Below are 15,676 nucleotides of genomic sequence, written 5' to 3' on the forward strand. Positions count from 1 at the left end.
GAGCGTAAATTTGTCCTGGCGATTCGATTGGTGTCAGCTGTTGCCGTCAGCTTGAATGCGTTTCTCGTTTAATACAATAGAAGAGTAGTTATTATAAAAACGCGCGTACACTGCCCTACTGCTACAAGAAAAGCAAAGAAAGATTCGTTTTCCGCACTGCTTCAGTTGATGATATTTCTGGTCTCAAGACTTACGCAGTGGCCAGACTTGATAGCCCTATTCTTCTTGCTCTCCAACGCCCTCAGCGGTTTTTTTCTTCGTTGCCTAAATCGAACGGAAGATGTACAGGAGCCGTCCACAAAAGACTTCCCCGTTGGGCGGAAGCGGTAATCAATAACTCATTCTGTTGTCAGCTAATCAATCAGCACTCGTGAAAGCGTAGCAGGGCTCGATATAGTAACACGGAGTGGTGGTTCTACGAGTACGTTGCAAATGTCTTCATAATGTATCGCAAGGTAAAGATCAGAAAATGGAACGTGGTGCTAGCTCTGCCAGGCATGGCACATCAGGCAAGAAAAAAAAATAATAATATTAAATTGCCCAAAGCGAAAGATTTTCTCTGTTAGCTTTTTTTTTTTTTGGTTAGAAGGGCTTGATTTTCAGCTACAGGGACAAATACCGGACCCAGACCTGTTCGATCGCATTTCTAAAGTACTCAGTCTCCCTTTCACACACGTCATTTATTGTCATTTTAACAAAATGACACTCCCTTCGGGAGACGTCGATTCGTTGTTATACACGGGGAAAGTTTAATTTCATTCGTTCGAACGGCCTTCGCCGATGAGATGAGTTTCGGAGAGTGTATTTGCGTCCTCTTCTGGTGCTGAATGTTCATTACGTATACGGCATGGACATGTCAGCGTACTGATGAGGTACTAGAGAAATGAGGGGCCGAGAGAAAGGCTAACTGGACTGTACCTTTCACGTGGCGATGGGGATGGGGGAGGGAACGGAAGAGAGAGACGGAATACACTATTTCACATTGTTCACCTGCACTTGACGGTCTCTACTTTCGAGCACTCAAGTATGTCTCCTTTAAAGGCTGCTGCAGAAGTACTCGTGCGGCTTTTCTGGCCCGATCAAAGCTTAAGCCGAGCTCCCATTGAGAAGAGACCTCCGATTCATTTTGACCACCTTGGTTTCTTTAACGTGCAACTAAATCTAAGTACACGAGGGTTGTTGCATTTCGCCCCCCTCGAAAAGTGGTCGCCGCGACCTCGAGCTCAGTAGCTCTGCGCCATAGCCACTAAGATATACCGCGGTATGTCGACCTGTACAAATAGAGAATTCACAACGCACAGAGGCTTATTGTTTTAAGATAAGACAATCTTGTCCCGTGGCGAATGTGCTAAGATGCAATCCTTGCTTTACGCATGATTACGGCGATCAAAGAGGCATGCCCAAACATACAAATGTTACAGCGAGAAGAAAAAAAAATAGGCCAGTTCCATGTTAGTGAAATCTAATGAAACAGCGGAGCTCTGCAAACGTGGGTCTATAGTGTAGGAGAGAGAGAGAGAGAGAGAAAAGTCAGCAAATAGCTGACGTTTCACCCATATATTATCACTGTTATTCTGTTCTTGTGCGCTCGTAAGATCTGTGAAAAGCGAGGTAATAAAGGTTGGCTGAAGTCAAGAATCAGGGCCACACTTGACTTCAGCCAACCAAGAGAACAGGCTGGCTTCAGGAAGGGATATTCTACGATGGATCATATCCATGTCATAAATCAGGTAATCGAGAAATCTGCGGAGTACAATCAACCTCTTTACATGGCTTTCATAGATTATGAAAAGGCATTTGATTCAGTAGAGATACCAGCAGTCATAGAGGCATTGCGGAATCAAGGAGTACAGGAGGCATACGTGAATATCTTAGCACCATCTACAAGGATTCCACAGCTACCTTGGTTCTCCACAAGAAAAGTAGAAAGATACCTATCAAGAAAGGGGTCAGGCAAGGAGACACAATCTCTCCAATGCTATTCACTGCATGCTTAGAAGTATTCAAGCTGTTAGACTGGGAAGGCTTAGGAGTGAGGATCAACGGTGAATATCTCAGCAACCTTCGGTTTGCAGATGACATTGTCCTATTCAGCAACAATGGAGATGGATTACAACAAATGATTGAGGACCTTAATCGAGAAAGTGTAAGAATTGGGTTGAAGATGAATATGCAGAAGACAAAGATAATGTTCAATAACCTGGCAAGGGAACAAGAATTCAGGATCGCCAGTCAGCCTCTAGAGTCTGTAAAGGAGTACGTTTATCTAGGTCAATTACTCACAGGGGACCCTGATCACGAGAAAGAAATTTACAGAAGAATAAAATTGGGTTGGAGTGCATACGGCAGGCATTACCAAATCCTGACTGGGAGCTTACCACTGTCGTTGAAAAGAAAAGTGTACAATCATTGCATTCTACCGGTGCTAACATATGGGCAGAAACTTGGAGGTTAACTAAGAAGCTCGAGAACAAGTTAAGGACCGCACAAAGACCGATGGAACGAAAAATCTTAGGACTAACGTTAAGAGACAGGAAGAGAGCGGTGTGGATCAGAGAACAAACGGGGATAGCCGATTTTCTAGTTGACATTAAGCGGAAGAAATGGAGCTGGGCAGGCCATGTAATGCGTAGGATGGATAACCGATGGACCATTAGGGTTACAGAATGGATACCAAGAGAAGGGAAGCGCAGTCGAGGTCGGCAGAAAACCAGATGGGATGATGAAGTTAGGAAATTTGCAGGCGCAAGTTGGAATACGCTAGCGCAAGACAGGGGTAATTGGAGATCGCAGGGAGAGGCCTTCGTCCTGCAGTGGACATAAAATATAGGCTGCTGCTGCTGCTGCTGCTGCTGCTGATGATGATGATGATGATGAAAGAATTAAAAAAAAGTGGGTCTATAGCATAATGGGTATGATGCTCGCCTTCGGACCATGAGTACCCGGGTTCAAATCCCGCCTTTCTTTCTCTCTTTCTTTTTTTTTCTCCTATCTGTTTTTCTTTCTTTTTCTTTTTCTCGATCCGTGTCTTCTCCTTTCTTTCTTTCTTTCTTTCTTTCTTTCTTTCTTTCTTTCTTTCTTTCTCTCTCTCTCTCTCTCTCTCATTTTCTCTTTCTTTCGCCCATAGCAAGTTGTGTTGCAATTGTCGATACAATGCAACCATATGGTTCCCATAAATGCATGTCCTGCAAGCGTGCGTGTATAGCGTAGTGGTTATGACGCTTGCCTTCGGACCGTGGTATACCCGGGCTCGAATCCCGTCTCGCCAAGAAAGTTTGCTTTTATTTATTTCTTTATTTCTCTCGCTCTCCTTCGCTCGAAACTGCGAACACCATCGCTCCGTAGGGATCAATCTCGACCTGAAACAGCTCTGCTGTTAAAAGAAAATTATCGGGCAGGTTGTAATCGAGGATGCAGCCACAGTGGGGTGTGCGAAACATCTTGTCCCCGCTGCTGAGCGTGTTTGGGCCACTAAGGTACAAAAATTAGGTAACGAAATATACAAGTAGCATTTATTCATGCATTATAAAGCTTACATGCCTAACTTAAGATACAGCTAGATATAGGTCCTACGCTCTAATCATGCAATCGTGCGCCCTGCCTATTCGTAGTGTGACCTCCGTGCTGGGTGGTGGGCACGAATGGGCATCTCTTTTGTATTGCTGCACGAGTCTCCTCGCGCCATTTGTGGACCCTAGGTGTCGAACGCAGGGGCGCCATAGCCTGGCAATTGTCAAATTTCTGCAACATATTGCACTTTTGTAGGCCTTATAACCCATGATGAGCACAGGTATGAGCCTCATGGATCTACTACGGCAGAGTGATACTATTCTCAAGCGCGACAATTTTCGGTGTCCGAAAGCACCGGCTGGAATCGTTTTATATTTATTTCGTTATGTCTAAAAGTTCGGTAAGTCCGTGTTTTGTTATATTGAGCTTCGACTGGTAGTATATATGTAGCAAGATTACGCGTCCGGCTACTTGGTCGATGTTCGTTATAAAAGAACTCAGAAGCGGAACGGCTGAAGTATACAAGGGAAGACAACGAAACAGAACGAGCATAACTGCAGCGAAATGCGAAGATACCCGTGTACTTAGATTTAGGTGCACGTTAAAGAACGCCAGGTGGTCCGAATGATTCCGGAGTCCCCCACTACGGCGGGCTTCCTGATCAGATCGTGGCTTTGGCACGTAAAACTCCAAAATTTATTTTTTTAGAACCACTGCATTGAATTACCTGATAAGCTATCTTACTTCACTCGTAGCTTCGGGTACGCATGTGCGATAAATGGAGATAATTATTGTAGCTTGAACTGTGGCAGTGCTATTTTCTGAAAAAGAAGAAACAGATAGAAAACGAAAGGAAGGACGAAAAAGAAGTAGACAAAAATGAAGAAAAGCAGAATCCTAATGTATTCACAGCGTGATGTTCCTGCTGCGTTGCACGCGCTAAGTGCACTCGAGTACCACTGCCCAGACCCACGTTACTTGAGTATACTAGGAAGAAATGACCGAGGGCTGACGCAGTAACGCGGGCTTTACTGAAGTTCCGTCCATCGGAAGTGGGTCGTCTCACCCAGGAGGAAGGCGAGGTTTCCAGGCTCTCGTAACGTGCGTCAAGCTCATGGTACGAAGAGGGTGCTGACCCAAGTAACGCTACTGAAAAAAATATATGTATATATGCGTAGCTTCCCGATTATTCTGACGACCTCGAGTACTCCTGTGCAGGCAGCAGCGACAAGATGATGGAGGACCAGGCGTCAGGTTAAGCTAGGTTGAATCCTTTGCAAGGCGATTTCCGTACTCTCGCTCCTAAAGGTTAACTATACACATCCACTATGCGGAATGTGGTGGAGCCTACACTGCCAAGCAGTAAGGACTGGGGGCTGTTTTCTTTCTTTTTTTCTTCTTTTTTTTCCTTTTCTTTTTTTTTCTATATTTGTATATGGACACGACAATTCTGACTTCCTAGTGGCCGTCATTAGGCCTCCGGGATGACGTCATTTCTCACTTCGGGTTATAAGCGTAATTTTGTGATAGTCTGTCTTTCTGATTTTTTTCTTTTTCTGTGGTGCGTTGTTTTCAGTAAACCTTTTTCACGCGTGAGTGTGCGGCTTGTCTCGTCTTCGATGTTCATTTGGTCACATATTGTCACGCTGTTTTGTAGCAACGATGTCTTCTGAGCTGTGTTATGACGATGCAGGGCTGGGCGCGTGTGTCAATTCATGACCGAGAAGAAAGAGAGAGAGGGAAAAAGGAATTCTTAAAATTTGACGCAGTGGCGCCTCGGATGGAATTGTGCTACAGCGTGGCTGAGTGAGCTTTGTTTCGGTTTAGCGTTGTAGTTTGTTAGCTGGAAGCTTTGAGACAACGTTTCGAATCTTGTTTTTAGTTCGCAGGTTTAGAAACGGGTGTTTCCTAGGTTATTTATCGCGAACAACCCGACAATAAGAGCCATTAGTTGCAAAAAGGCAACATGCAAAAAAAAAAAAAAAACTACAGGTTTTCCGCAACACCCTTAGAATATTATGCCTACAATGCCCAACGTATCATTTTATCGTATCAGTTCGGCACCTCAAAATGCTGATTTTAACGCCGGAAAGTTAACACAGAAGTCATAGCAGCGTTTGCGACGCGCTTGCGGATAGCTCAGCAAGCCAATTACAAATAATTAATAATTAATAATATTATTATGATTTCCCAGCGTCTACTTACGCTACTTGCGACATCGACGACCAACAAATTCAAAGAGACGCCTGGGACAACGTACTAGGTACCTTAAAAGGAATAGCATTCACAAAAATTGATATGAAGCGCAAACGTGGAAAATGAGACTTGGAGTAGAGACGCTATTAATTCGCTCCATCCAGTAAAAAAAAAATAATAAAAAAAAAGCGGGCAAGCTTGCACTCGGTCGTGCAAACCTTAGGCACAGCGAAAGTGTCAATCCTGGAGTCTTACTGGCTGCTACTGCTAGGGGATTAACTTGGTTGCTGCTAGGTCTTAACTTGGTCTAACCTAATTACGCATGTAGGAAAGGTATTCTCGAGCGATCATTTTCGGAGGTACCTTCCCTTTCGCGACATTTGGCGTGACAAGCGCTGGACGCGTCGGCGCCTACGAGCGACAGTGTTCCTGGCATGCCAGAAACCCAGGCAGGCAGGCCGGAGTCGTGTCTGTGTCGGGCGAAGCGAGCGCGCACCTGCGCAGGCGGTTACTAGGCAACGCGAGGTGACGTCATCGCTACTGCTTCGGCGCATGCGCGGCTAGGCAACGTGGGTGGTGTCGGCAGCAGCTGTGCGCGTTACCTCGTTGGTGCTGCTACAATTTGTTTCTCTATCTCGCTCTCATTTTCTCTTTCCCTCTCCTTAATGTCCCATGTCAAGGCAACATGTGCACGGCACAGAGAGGAGGTGAGGCACACGCCGCTGCGCGAGGTGGTTGCTAGGCAACGCAGTGACGTCATAGCTCGGCGAGGTTTTGCGACAGCAGGTGCCACTTTTTACGGTTAGCTAGGACAGCTTTGCTGTTAAAAAAGAAGAAAGAAAGAGGGAGGGAGAGAAAACGCTAATTATGAAGCTCTCCATAGGCCAAGCTTTCTGTGTGTGTCTGATCAATGTATTTAAGCTCGCTTTCAATAAACGTAAAAAAGTAATGATAGTCATGCTCGTAAACACCACATTTACTTATGTGCTATCAGTTCAGAAGAAACAAAACATTTTTCAAAGCTTCCGAGTGTATTGCGTAGCAAAGGTTCAGTTTAGGAACAGAAACTCGAGATAACCGAACTCATAAAATAAAAGTGAAAGGTGTCTCATTAATCCTCGGACCATTGAACTCGAAAGCAAACTGTCAGGTAGCATGGAGCGAAACGCCGGACTTGAAGCAGATACAACCTCTGCAGCACGACGGAAAAAAAAAACAAAAAACAAATGCGCAATGTATAAAAACGCATTCAAAGAATGAAAATCAAAGAAAACAAAGGGAAAACTGTGTTGACGCACTCCGTGATCACCCCACGCAAGCTGCGCTCAACGTTGACATGATTAACGCGAGGCAGACGGCTCGAATTAACGAAAGGGTTTAGCGTCCCATCGTATTTCCCCATTGATAACAGAATCGCTCCGGATAAAATTGCCTGCGACGGGGACAATCTCTCCGCTTGCCGGAGACGCCCGCGGCAAACACGGCACGCGTGCAAACGGCACATGGTAAACAACGACTAAACAAAGCTTTTGCAACACCCGACGCGACACGCCGCTTATACTCTAAGGAGTGTAAAGGGTTTTGAAAAAAGGTGATCGGGTTGGAAGAAGAACCTTCGCTTAAGCTCTTGTAATTAGTCATAGCACTGTTGCTACGCGCGACGCTTCGACTCTTAAAGTGACGATGGGCAGGGCATGACCTGACGAATAGTATCAAGGGGCGGCGTCAGGCGAAATGCCGGAAATATGAGCGAAATATATGCAAGCGGAATAAGACGAAAAAGCGGGCTTGCCTGAGACATCGAGGTATATCCAAATTAGAAAAAAAAAGAAAAGAACCTAACCAATGCGCGTTTTACACAATAGCACCACGCAGCTGTATTTACGCTCGTATTGAAATTTCCTTCTACTTCCTTTCTTATTTTTTTTTTCTCTCGTGTACCTTTTCACTTCGTTTTTCGTGTTTATTGTTCTAGCTGGGATTTATTGATTCAATGGTCGCATGCAACAGCTCCAAAAGTGCGTTTCTCGAGCAGCAAGAAGAAAACGCAAAGCTCCCGCTTTTTAATTATTATTTTTTTCCCCCAACATGGAAGCGTTGTTTTTCGCCGCTTACGAGAACGCAGTAATAATAACAAGAATATATAACGGCCTTTTTTTGTGCGTGCGTGTGTCAACAAACGGTTTAGCAATAACAGCGCTAAGAAATTCTAAAGGTCCTACGAACCAGTAAAACTTTTTGACAGCAATATTTCAGCACGCTTCGATGGTGTCACCCGATATGAATTAATGAGATGGTGTTATGTCATTCTGTAAATTTTTAACTTTCACTGCTGGTACTAAAGGGCCACGTTCGAGCGTATACAGTGTAGTGGTTTACTTGGGTTGCTGTTTTTCTGTCTGTAATCGCCTGTGTCTAAGTTTTCAAGCTGCTTCTTTCTCTTGTTTTTTTTTTCCTTTTGCCATGGCCGATATAAATTAAAGGGAACACGCAAAAACGGTGGAGCCCAAGATTTTGCCACGTTGAGCGTTGCTGAACAGATGCCGGTGTTGCAATTAATGACAGGCAGGCAGTGAAGCCGTGAAGCCTAAGAAAAACAAAATATGTACGCTGATTAGATAGATAGATAGATAGATAGATAGATAGATAGATAGATAGATAGATAGATAGATAGATAGATAGATAGATAGATAGATAGATAGATAGATAGATAGATAGATAGATAGATAGATAGATAGATAGATAGATAGATAGATAGATAGATAGATAGATAGATAGATAGATAGATAGATAGATAGATACAACGCTCCTGCTCATATATTTTTCGCTTTTACGGACACAGATGCCGGGAGCTTACGGGATGAAATGCGTAAGGAGCTTGTAGCTAGCGTGAACTTCTGACATAATTGTGGTTAATCGGATATGATTATTGAGAAGGACCGTGTAAGGCAGTATGACGGACATCAAATACCCGAATAGGCTCCGCTATAACCGCACTCCCGACTTTCTCCAAAGGAGAGTAGGCAACCAGTGGCGTAGCCAGAAATTTTGTTCGGGGGGGGGGGGGGGGGGGGCTCAGGTTGCAGCGCGGCCTCCTCCTTATAGAATTTGTCGAGGGATCAAATGCGTGAATAATAACTGCATTGCCAATTTCATTGTATATTAGATGCTGCAAACGAATTATTGAACGCTATGCACTGTCCATTAAAATATTTATGTTTTCATAACAGAATATATTCGTATGCCTCAAAAATAGTGGCAGAAATAACTGATATCAATGCTTCCGTGCTTTTTTTTTGTCTAATTAATAAGTAAAGAAAGCATCACATGAACTTTAGAACTATTGACCCTTTTCGCGGAGCAGTTTGTTTTAGAGAAACGAGATGGCGCTATACGGCGGCGCGCCATACCTCTTCTCAGCGACCGCGCACGAATACGAAACCATTAGCAATTCTACCTTGCTTCTGTGCGATCAGCTGTCGGAAATGCAACTGAGTTTTCGCTAACACACTGTGCTCCAATCATGCTAGATTGAATAATGTGGATTGAAGACGTGTGCAGTAGTTGGCTGCAAAAATAGTGACTGGCATGTTAAGGAATAGAATTAATCTGTGTGGCGAAGTTCGCGGACCGCTGCTGCAACTGTCCGAACGTGTTACCGGCACTTCGTGATGTACGGCTTTCCTAGAGGATACAGAAATTTGCTCATCCGCCAGCCTTGTATCGCTAACCTTCAAAGAAAGGGCTTCATCCCCAGAACGTCGGCAACAGTGAGTACCACTCGTTAAACAATGACAAAGGGAGTAGCGCCGCTTCCTGTCATAGTAAGTTTCGCGCACGTTATCTATACACATCTGTCCAAATGGCAGGAAAACCTACGCCCACTCTATCGCCGACGTATCAAGAATAAGTGAATGGACGCACACTTGAATATGTGCGCACTGTATACACACAATAAATGACGGACTACACCTATGGCGCACCAATGGTCGAAGCTGAATGTTTCGTGACGGTCCACAAGAGTAAGCAAGTTACTAGCTGTAATATATATTTGCTACAAGGTATTACAATGTACAAAACAGCTACGTTTCAAGCCTTGTGCGCAGCAAGAACAAATCTATCGGATTCGGAACTGAGCACACCCGCGAGCGATTAGGCAGAAAATAATCAGATAGTGGCCGCACCGAGGAACTTCACTGAGTCAGAAACTGACAAGCCACTGCTTCAAAATATTTGCCGAATAAAGAACACAGAGCAAAACACACTAATCCTGACTGAATTCACAATCGCAAATCTTGGAATGCATATTTAGCCCCGCTTTTAGAAGAAGCACCATATAAACTGCCTGCACCGTTTGGACATAGCTCAATCAGCTCCGAAAGCGCTTTTGCATGTTCTCTGAAGCTGTGATCAAAGCTTCGTGTCGTCCACCTAGTCACCGTCTACGATATCTCCGAAAACAGAGGTTTTCTAAGCCGCGCCGGCGTCATACACTTCCATTGTAAACAAGGAGGCAACGGAGGCAGTTGAGGCAAGCAATGGACGCGTCACCACGTGACCAAATATGGCAGCGCCCACGGAATCGCCGCGAAAGGAGTCAATATCAGTTCGAAACCAGCAAATCAGTGCATGCAGCTTATATGAAAAACGTAAAGGCCATGAAATGAACTAGTTGAGGACAAATATTTTGATGAATCTTTGTCATTCAAGAACCTTGTTTACATTTTTCTATATATGCAACGGCCAGGAATAAACCTCAATGACGCTATCCCTCGTTGCAATCGATTGCGCAGGAGCAGCTGTGATTCGTCGTGTATTGTAATTACACCGAGATAATACTCGCAGCAGTGAGTACAAATAAAAAGTGGGAGTTCTGCAAAGTATATATTAGAAATGCGAAGATAGAATGGAATATACAAATGCGAAGATACAACTCGCTAAAGGGCAAAAAAAGAGTCGCTGGAAACAAAGTTCACTGCTTGTATACACAAAACCTCACAGTAAGATATTTAAAAATACGTATGAGTCTCCAATAAATCTACGTATTTAAGCAAACGTCAGTGTACATAATGCGTCAAATACGACAAATAAACATGTTGCTCAGTCACAGATAGTAAACTTTGAGCACAGAAAGACAGATGATCCTGGCAAGAACATAACTATGATCGCAGAAATCGTGATATGTATTTGGGCCATGCAGCGGTCGCGACGGTGTCATGTGGGTAGAATAATAGAGGAATAATGCATAAATGAGTACGAAAATGTGTAATTTAACTCCCTGCACAACGCGACAATTATTCTGCACCCAAAATTAAAGGAGGGTATTCCTTCGTTTCAAAAAAGAAATAAAAGCAGGTAGCTGAAAAGGAAAGAAAAGGACAAACGAAGGCCACAGATGATGCGTTAAATTTACCTACCCAATATCCGAGTGTTTTTGGTGAACGCCGCGTGCGCCGGGCTTTGAATGAGCAAGGTCGGTCAAAATTGGTTATTGGTACCCTCGTAATTTTTGTATTCGCGTGATAATTGTGATCATGATGCTAACTGCTAGAATAAACGGCGAAAATTTCTGCGGTTTTAAAAGCTAATGAGCGGTCATACGTTTTCATAATTAAGAACTTATAGACCTGAAGAAACAGTGCTTTTTACTTGCGTTAATTTTTGCTGCTTCGCTATCTAAAGGACAAACTTCTATCGCCAGAGCCGAAAGTGCTGCCACCGCCGCTGGGGCCCTGGACTGAAGGCTCCACCCACCACGGAGATCGACGCTTCTCCGTGCCTATTCAAAATAAAGTTTTGTCTCTCTCTCTCTCTCTCTCTCGGCGGGAAAGTTGAGCGAAGCGGTCACATTGATGCCGACGTCTCTGTGGGTGTATAGAAGCGCCAGCCTAACCATGCGTTCCACAGACATTGTAGAGCGCAAGTAGTTTTTTAGTAAACTCTTGTTAGAAAATATTCCCTCTGCGCTGGCAGTGGTCACTGGAAGGGTGACTATAATCTGGAACAGTTTGTACACATTTAAATAGAACCTGCAGTCGCAAATGAGAGATGGGCATCTATTCCGGAGATAAAAACTAAAACACTCACTCGATGCCGTTGGCATCCTTGTTCAGGTACCTTGCACAAACAGTAGACTGTTCGATTCCAGCAATATACGTCGTTTCGCCAGGAAGTATGGAGAAGCAGTCTGCTTATGCAACTAGGCTTTCTTTGATAATTTCGCCACAAATTTCTATAATTTGGTTTTGTGCGTCTGGGCTTAAATACGAGGCAATACTGGGGCATCTTTCCAAATGGTTCTTCAGATATGTGTCTCCACAATCAGCTCGCATGCGAAGAAGCACTCTAAAAATGCCTGTATTTTCAGCAGGGGCATTGCTTAAATCCATAGGGCCCCTGTCCCTGGGGCCACGGAGAGCCAGACCTTGTCGCCCGCAAAAAAAAAAAAAAAAAAAAAAAAAAAACCTGAATAATAGGCCGTTCACTTTCTTCTGTTTTCTCATATTTTACATTGCCTGCCCTGGTCCAGCTGATCAATCACATTGGGCACGCTTCCTGAAAATGTTTGGAGAAAATTATCAGCTGCTAGCTGACAGTCACGGTGATATTTAGTATTTTCGTGTATGTGGGAGATTGCGAGCGCGCGCTTCCATTTATGGAACGGCTTGGACACGAGCGTTCCAGTGCGCGCATGTTGGCCCAAGTTTATAAGAACATTAACCTCATAAAGTTCTAGAATTGAAAATCTTTTAAAGCATGCCTTTGGAAATTTCAGCGCACCTTTCGCGTCAAAAGTTTATGAGAACTTTATACCCATAAAGTTTCGTAATTGAAATCCATGCGCTCCGTATATTCCGCGGCCGCTGCGAGATGCCGCAACGCGCCCGCTCGCTATCGAAAAGCCGTTGAAAGTTTGTGCTCGGATGGGGCTCCTTGCGTTACGTGACTCCAGGTGCAAGGGCGTTGTCACGAAATCCAGCCCGAGTTCGCAATGTTCGTGCCGAAATGTCTTTCCGAGCGTGAAAAGGACATTGTAGACAAAATCCACAATGATTGCCGGCGTCGGTGGTAGTTTTGGTCGGCGGTGCATGCCAGCACGAAAAAATTTCGGGGGGGGGGGGGGGGGCTGAAGCCCCATCAGCCCCCCCCCCCCCCTGGCTACGCGCCTGTAGGCAACAGCAAATAAATCTATCTATCTATCTATCTATCTATCTATCTATCTATCATCTATCTATCTATCTATCTATCTATCTATCTATCTATCTATCTATCTATCTATCTATCTATCTATCTATCTATCTATCTATCTATCTATCTATCTATCTATCATCTATCTATCCTATCTATCTATCTATCTATCTATCTATCTATCTATCTATCTATCTACTATCTATCTATCTATCTATCTATCTATCTATCTATCTATCTATCTATCTATCTATCTATCTATCTATCTATCTATCTATCTATCTATCTATCTATCTATCTATCTATCTATCTATCTATATCTATCTATCATCTATCTATCTATCTATCTATCTATCTATCTATCTATCTATCTATCTATCTATCTATCTATCTATCTATCTATCTATCTGGTGTAAAGGTCAGCAAGGACAAGGAGAACTAAGTTGCAAGCAAACTCTCCCTTCATTCAAAATTCAAAGAAAGCTTACTGCAATGTTCGTGGTTGCAATCTACGATGGAAAATCGACCGGGAAGCTGAGTTGAAAAAAATTAAGAGCGCGAACGAGAATACTGAACGTCTGCACCAAGAAAAAAAAAAAAAAAAGTAAGGACTGCGGCTTCAGATTTATATTCGCAACTTTCGTTTCGTTTCCCGGAAGTGCCTTTCTTCATTTTTTTTTCTTTTGACCTGCGTGCCCAAATTAAGTCGATTTGTTAGAATTGCCCTTGCTCGCGCAGCTTTTTTCGCAATTTAGACCGGATGAGCAAGCGAAATGCGAATTCTGTAATGATGGGGGTTGATGTAGCAGGACCTTTTTTTCGTGTTTCCTTCGTTTTGCTGTTTTATGCCTGTTGCATACATTCTGTAACTGAGAACTTCTCCTTAGTCGTGCAGTTTTGGAGCGTGCGAGTATGACATTGAGCGGGAACCCAGATAATCGTATGTTGATATTTCCTTGTTTGCTGTCTTTCTCTTCTTCACTCTGGCCTGGGTAGTGTATTCGGGATATTGAGATAGTATTAACCTCCCTGCCATTCCCCTTTCTTCTTTCTCTCTCTCTATGAGATAGTAGGTCCTACAGTGTCCCAGCTTCTCATTTTGCTATATGTAAATAAAAAGAAAGAGAACGAAAAAAAAAAATCAGTTTACGTGTTCTGAAAACACCGTCAATGTTTTCTTTAGTTTTCCCTCGGAAATAATTGCTTATCTTTTTTTTTTTAGGTTGCTTCGCCACCGTTGCCCTGTACAGCCTCCGGCATTTTTAATTAAATCGCGCGAGCGTCCATCATCGCGTCACTTTAGCGTCTTAAAGCGGCGATAATCAGAGAGACCGGCGGAAGTACACTCAGGCGCACTAAGCACTCTTCTGTGCAAGCGTCGTCTAATACGACGTTCCCTCCAGGAGGATGCACGACCATATCATGGTGTTCTCGCGCGATATAGTTAAAAATGCGGAAGGTTCTACGTAACAAACGACAACCGTTTGCGATTTGGTCGATGCCGTCGTGGCTTTAGCACGTCCAGCACAACGTACCGCTTGACCACAGGGGCTTTATCCTTCACCTGCATGATCATCTGGAGTAGCCCGCTAAGTGTTAAGCAAGGCGCGGTCTCTCCATGTAGTATAGTCGCTCTCGGTCATTCTCCCGTATTGATGGATAAGTGCAAGCGAAAGCCTCCTTCTCACCTCTGTCTTTATCGTATTAATTTTCAGCTTTAGCACGCGCCAGCGCGCCACCGATGCGGATCTCGGGGGCCACGCGTGAGTAGGGGGACTTCGTACGCGCGTCGCTAGATGGCGCAGCCTGCCCATAGAGAAGCGAGAGAGAACAGTGCGGCTGCAATAAACGGCGTATACATGCGTGACGACTTTTGGCGGCGGCTGTTTCAGTTCTCTCTCTTGGCCTCTAAACCGGATCACTGGATAAGAAGTAATGGCGATACGTTGTCGACTGGCATCCTCTCAATATTGAAACTGCCTCTACCAAATTACGTGCGCGCAATCACTCGAATGGTAATCTCATTAAGGACTATAAACATCGCCAAAGATTGGGTTCTGCCTGAATTTTTATTTTGTAAATATGTATAGAATTGGATGAGAGAAAAAAAAGAACGCAAGGAGCAGGTTGAAAACTACCACCAGGAAGGGCACATCGGCTGCCCACTCTTCAGGAAATAGAAAACAGAAATGTAGTAATGGAACATAAGGAAGAAAGAAAGGAAATGGGAAAGAAAGGGCAAGATGGCAGATCACTGCCAAATTATCAAGACTGTTACGGTAGGAACAAGTCACTATCAGCTCTGTCAATGGATAAGGCGACGACGGCTACACAGCACTTTGGTATGGTCCCCTGACCAGAACGAGAGAACACGACAGAGTTTTTTTCCCCCTGTTTTATTAACATTTCATAGCCGATGGGGTTATCTTGTCACGTTCGATATAGCCGCCACATTGGTGGCCTCTTTTTTTCAGCATCTCATCATTCATAGGGCATATTTAAAAATGCATTTGAAATAGTGAACGCTATATCAAGCCATCTAGCGAATCTCGCAAAGACGCGTCAGCGAATTAAATAAAAAATCTGCATGGATCGGGTGCGGAGACTTGGGGTACAATAGCCACGTGACGCAAGTACACGCTTCTATGGAGGTTAGTGTCAGCAGTCCAAGACAGAACGAAAAGATGGTCCCACAAAAGCTTACCGGACAAAACCTGACATTTTTAGTTGTTGTCTAGCGACGTGCACAAAACCTCGACGGTCATTGTTGGGAACCGGACAA

Source organism: Dermacentor silvarum, chromosome 3, assembly GCF_013339745.2.
Source record: "Dermacentor silvarum isolate Dsil-2018 chromosome 3, BIME_Dsil_1.4, whole genome shotgun sequence".
NCBI classification, from domain to species: domain Eukaryota; kingdom Metazoa; phylum Arthropoda; class Arachnida; order Ixodida; family Ixodidae; genus Dermacentor; species Dermacentor silvarum.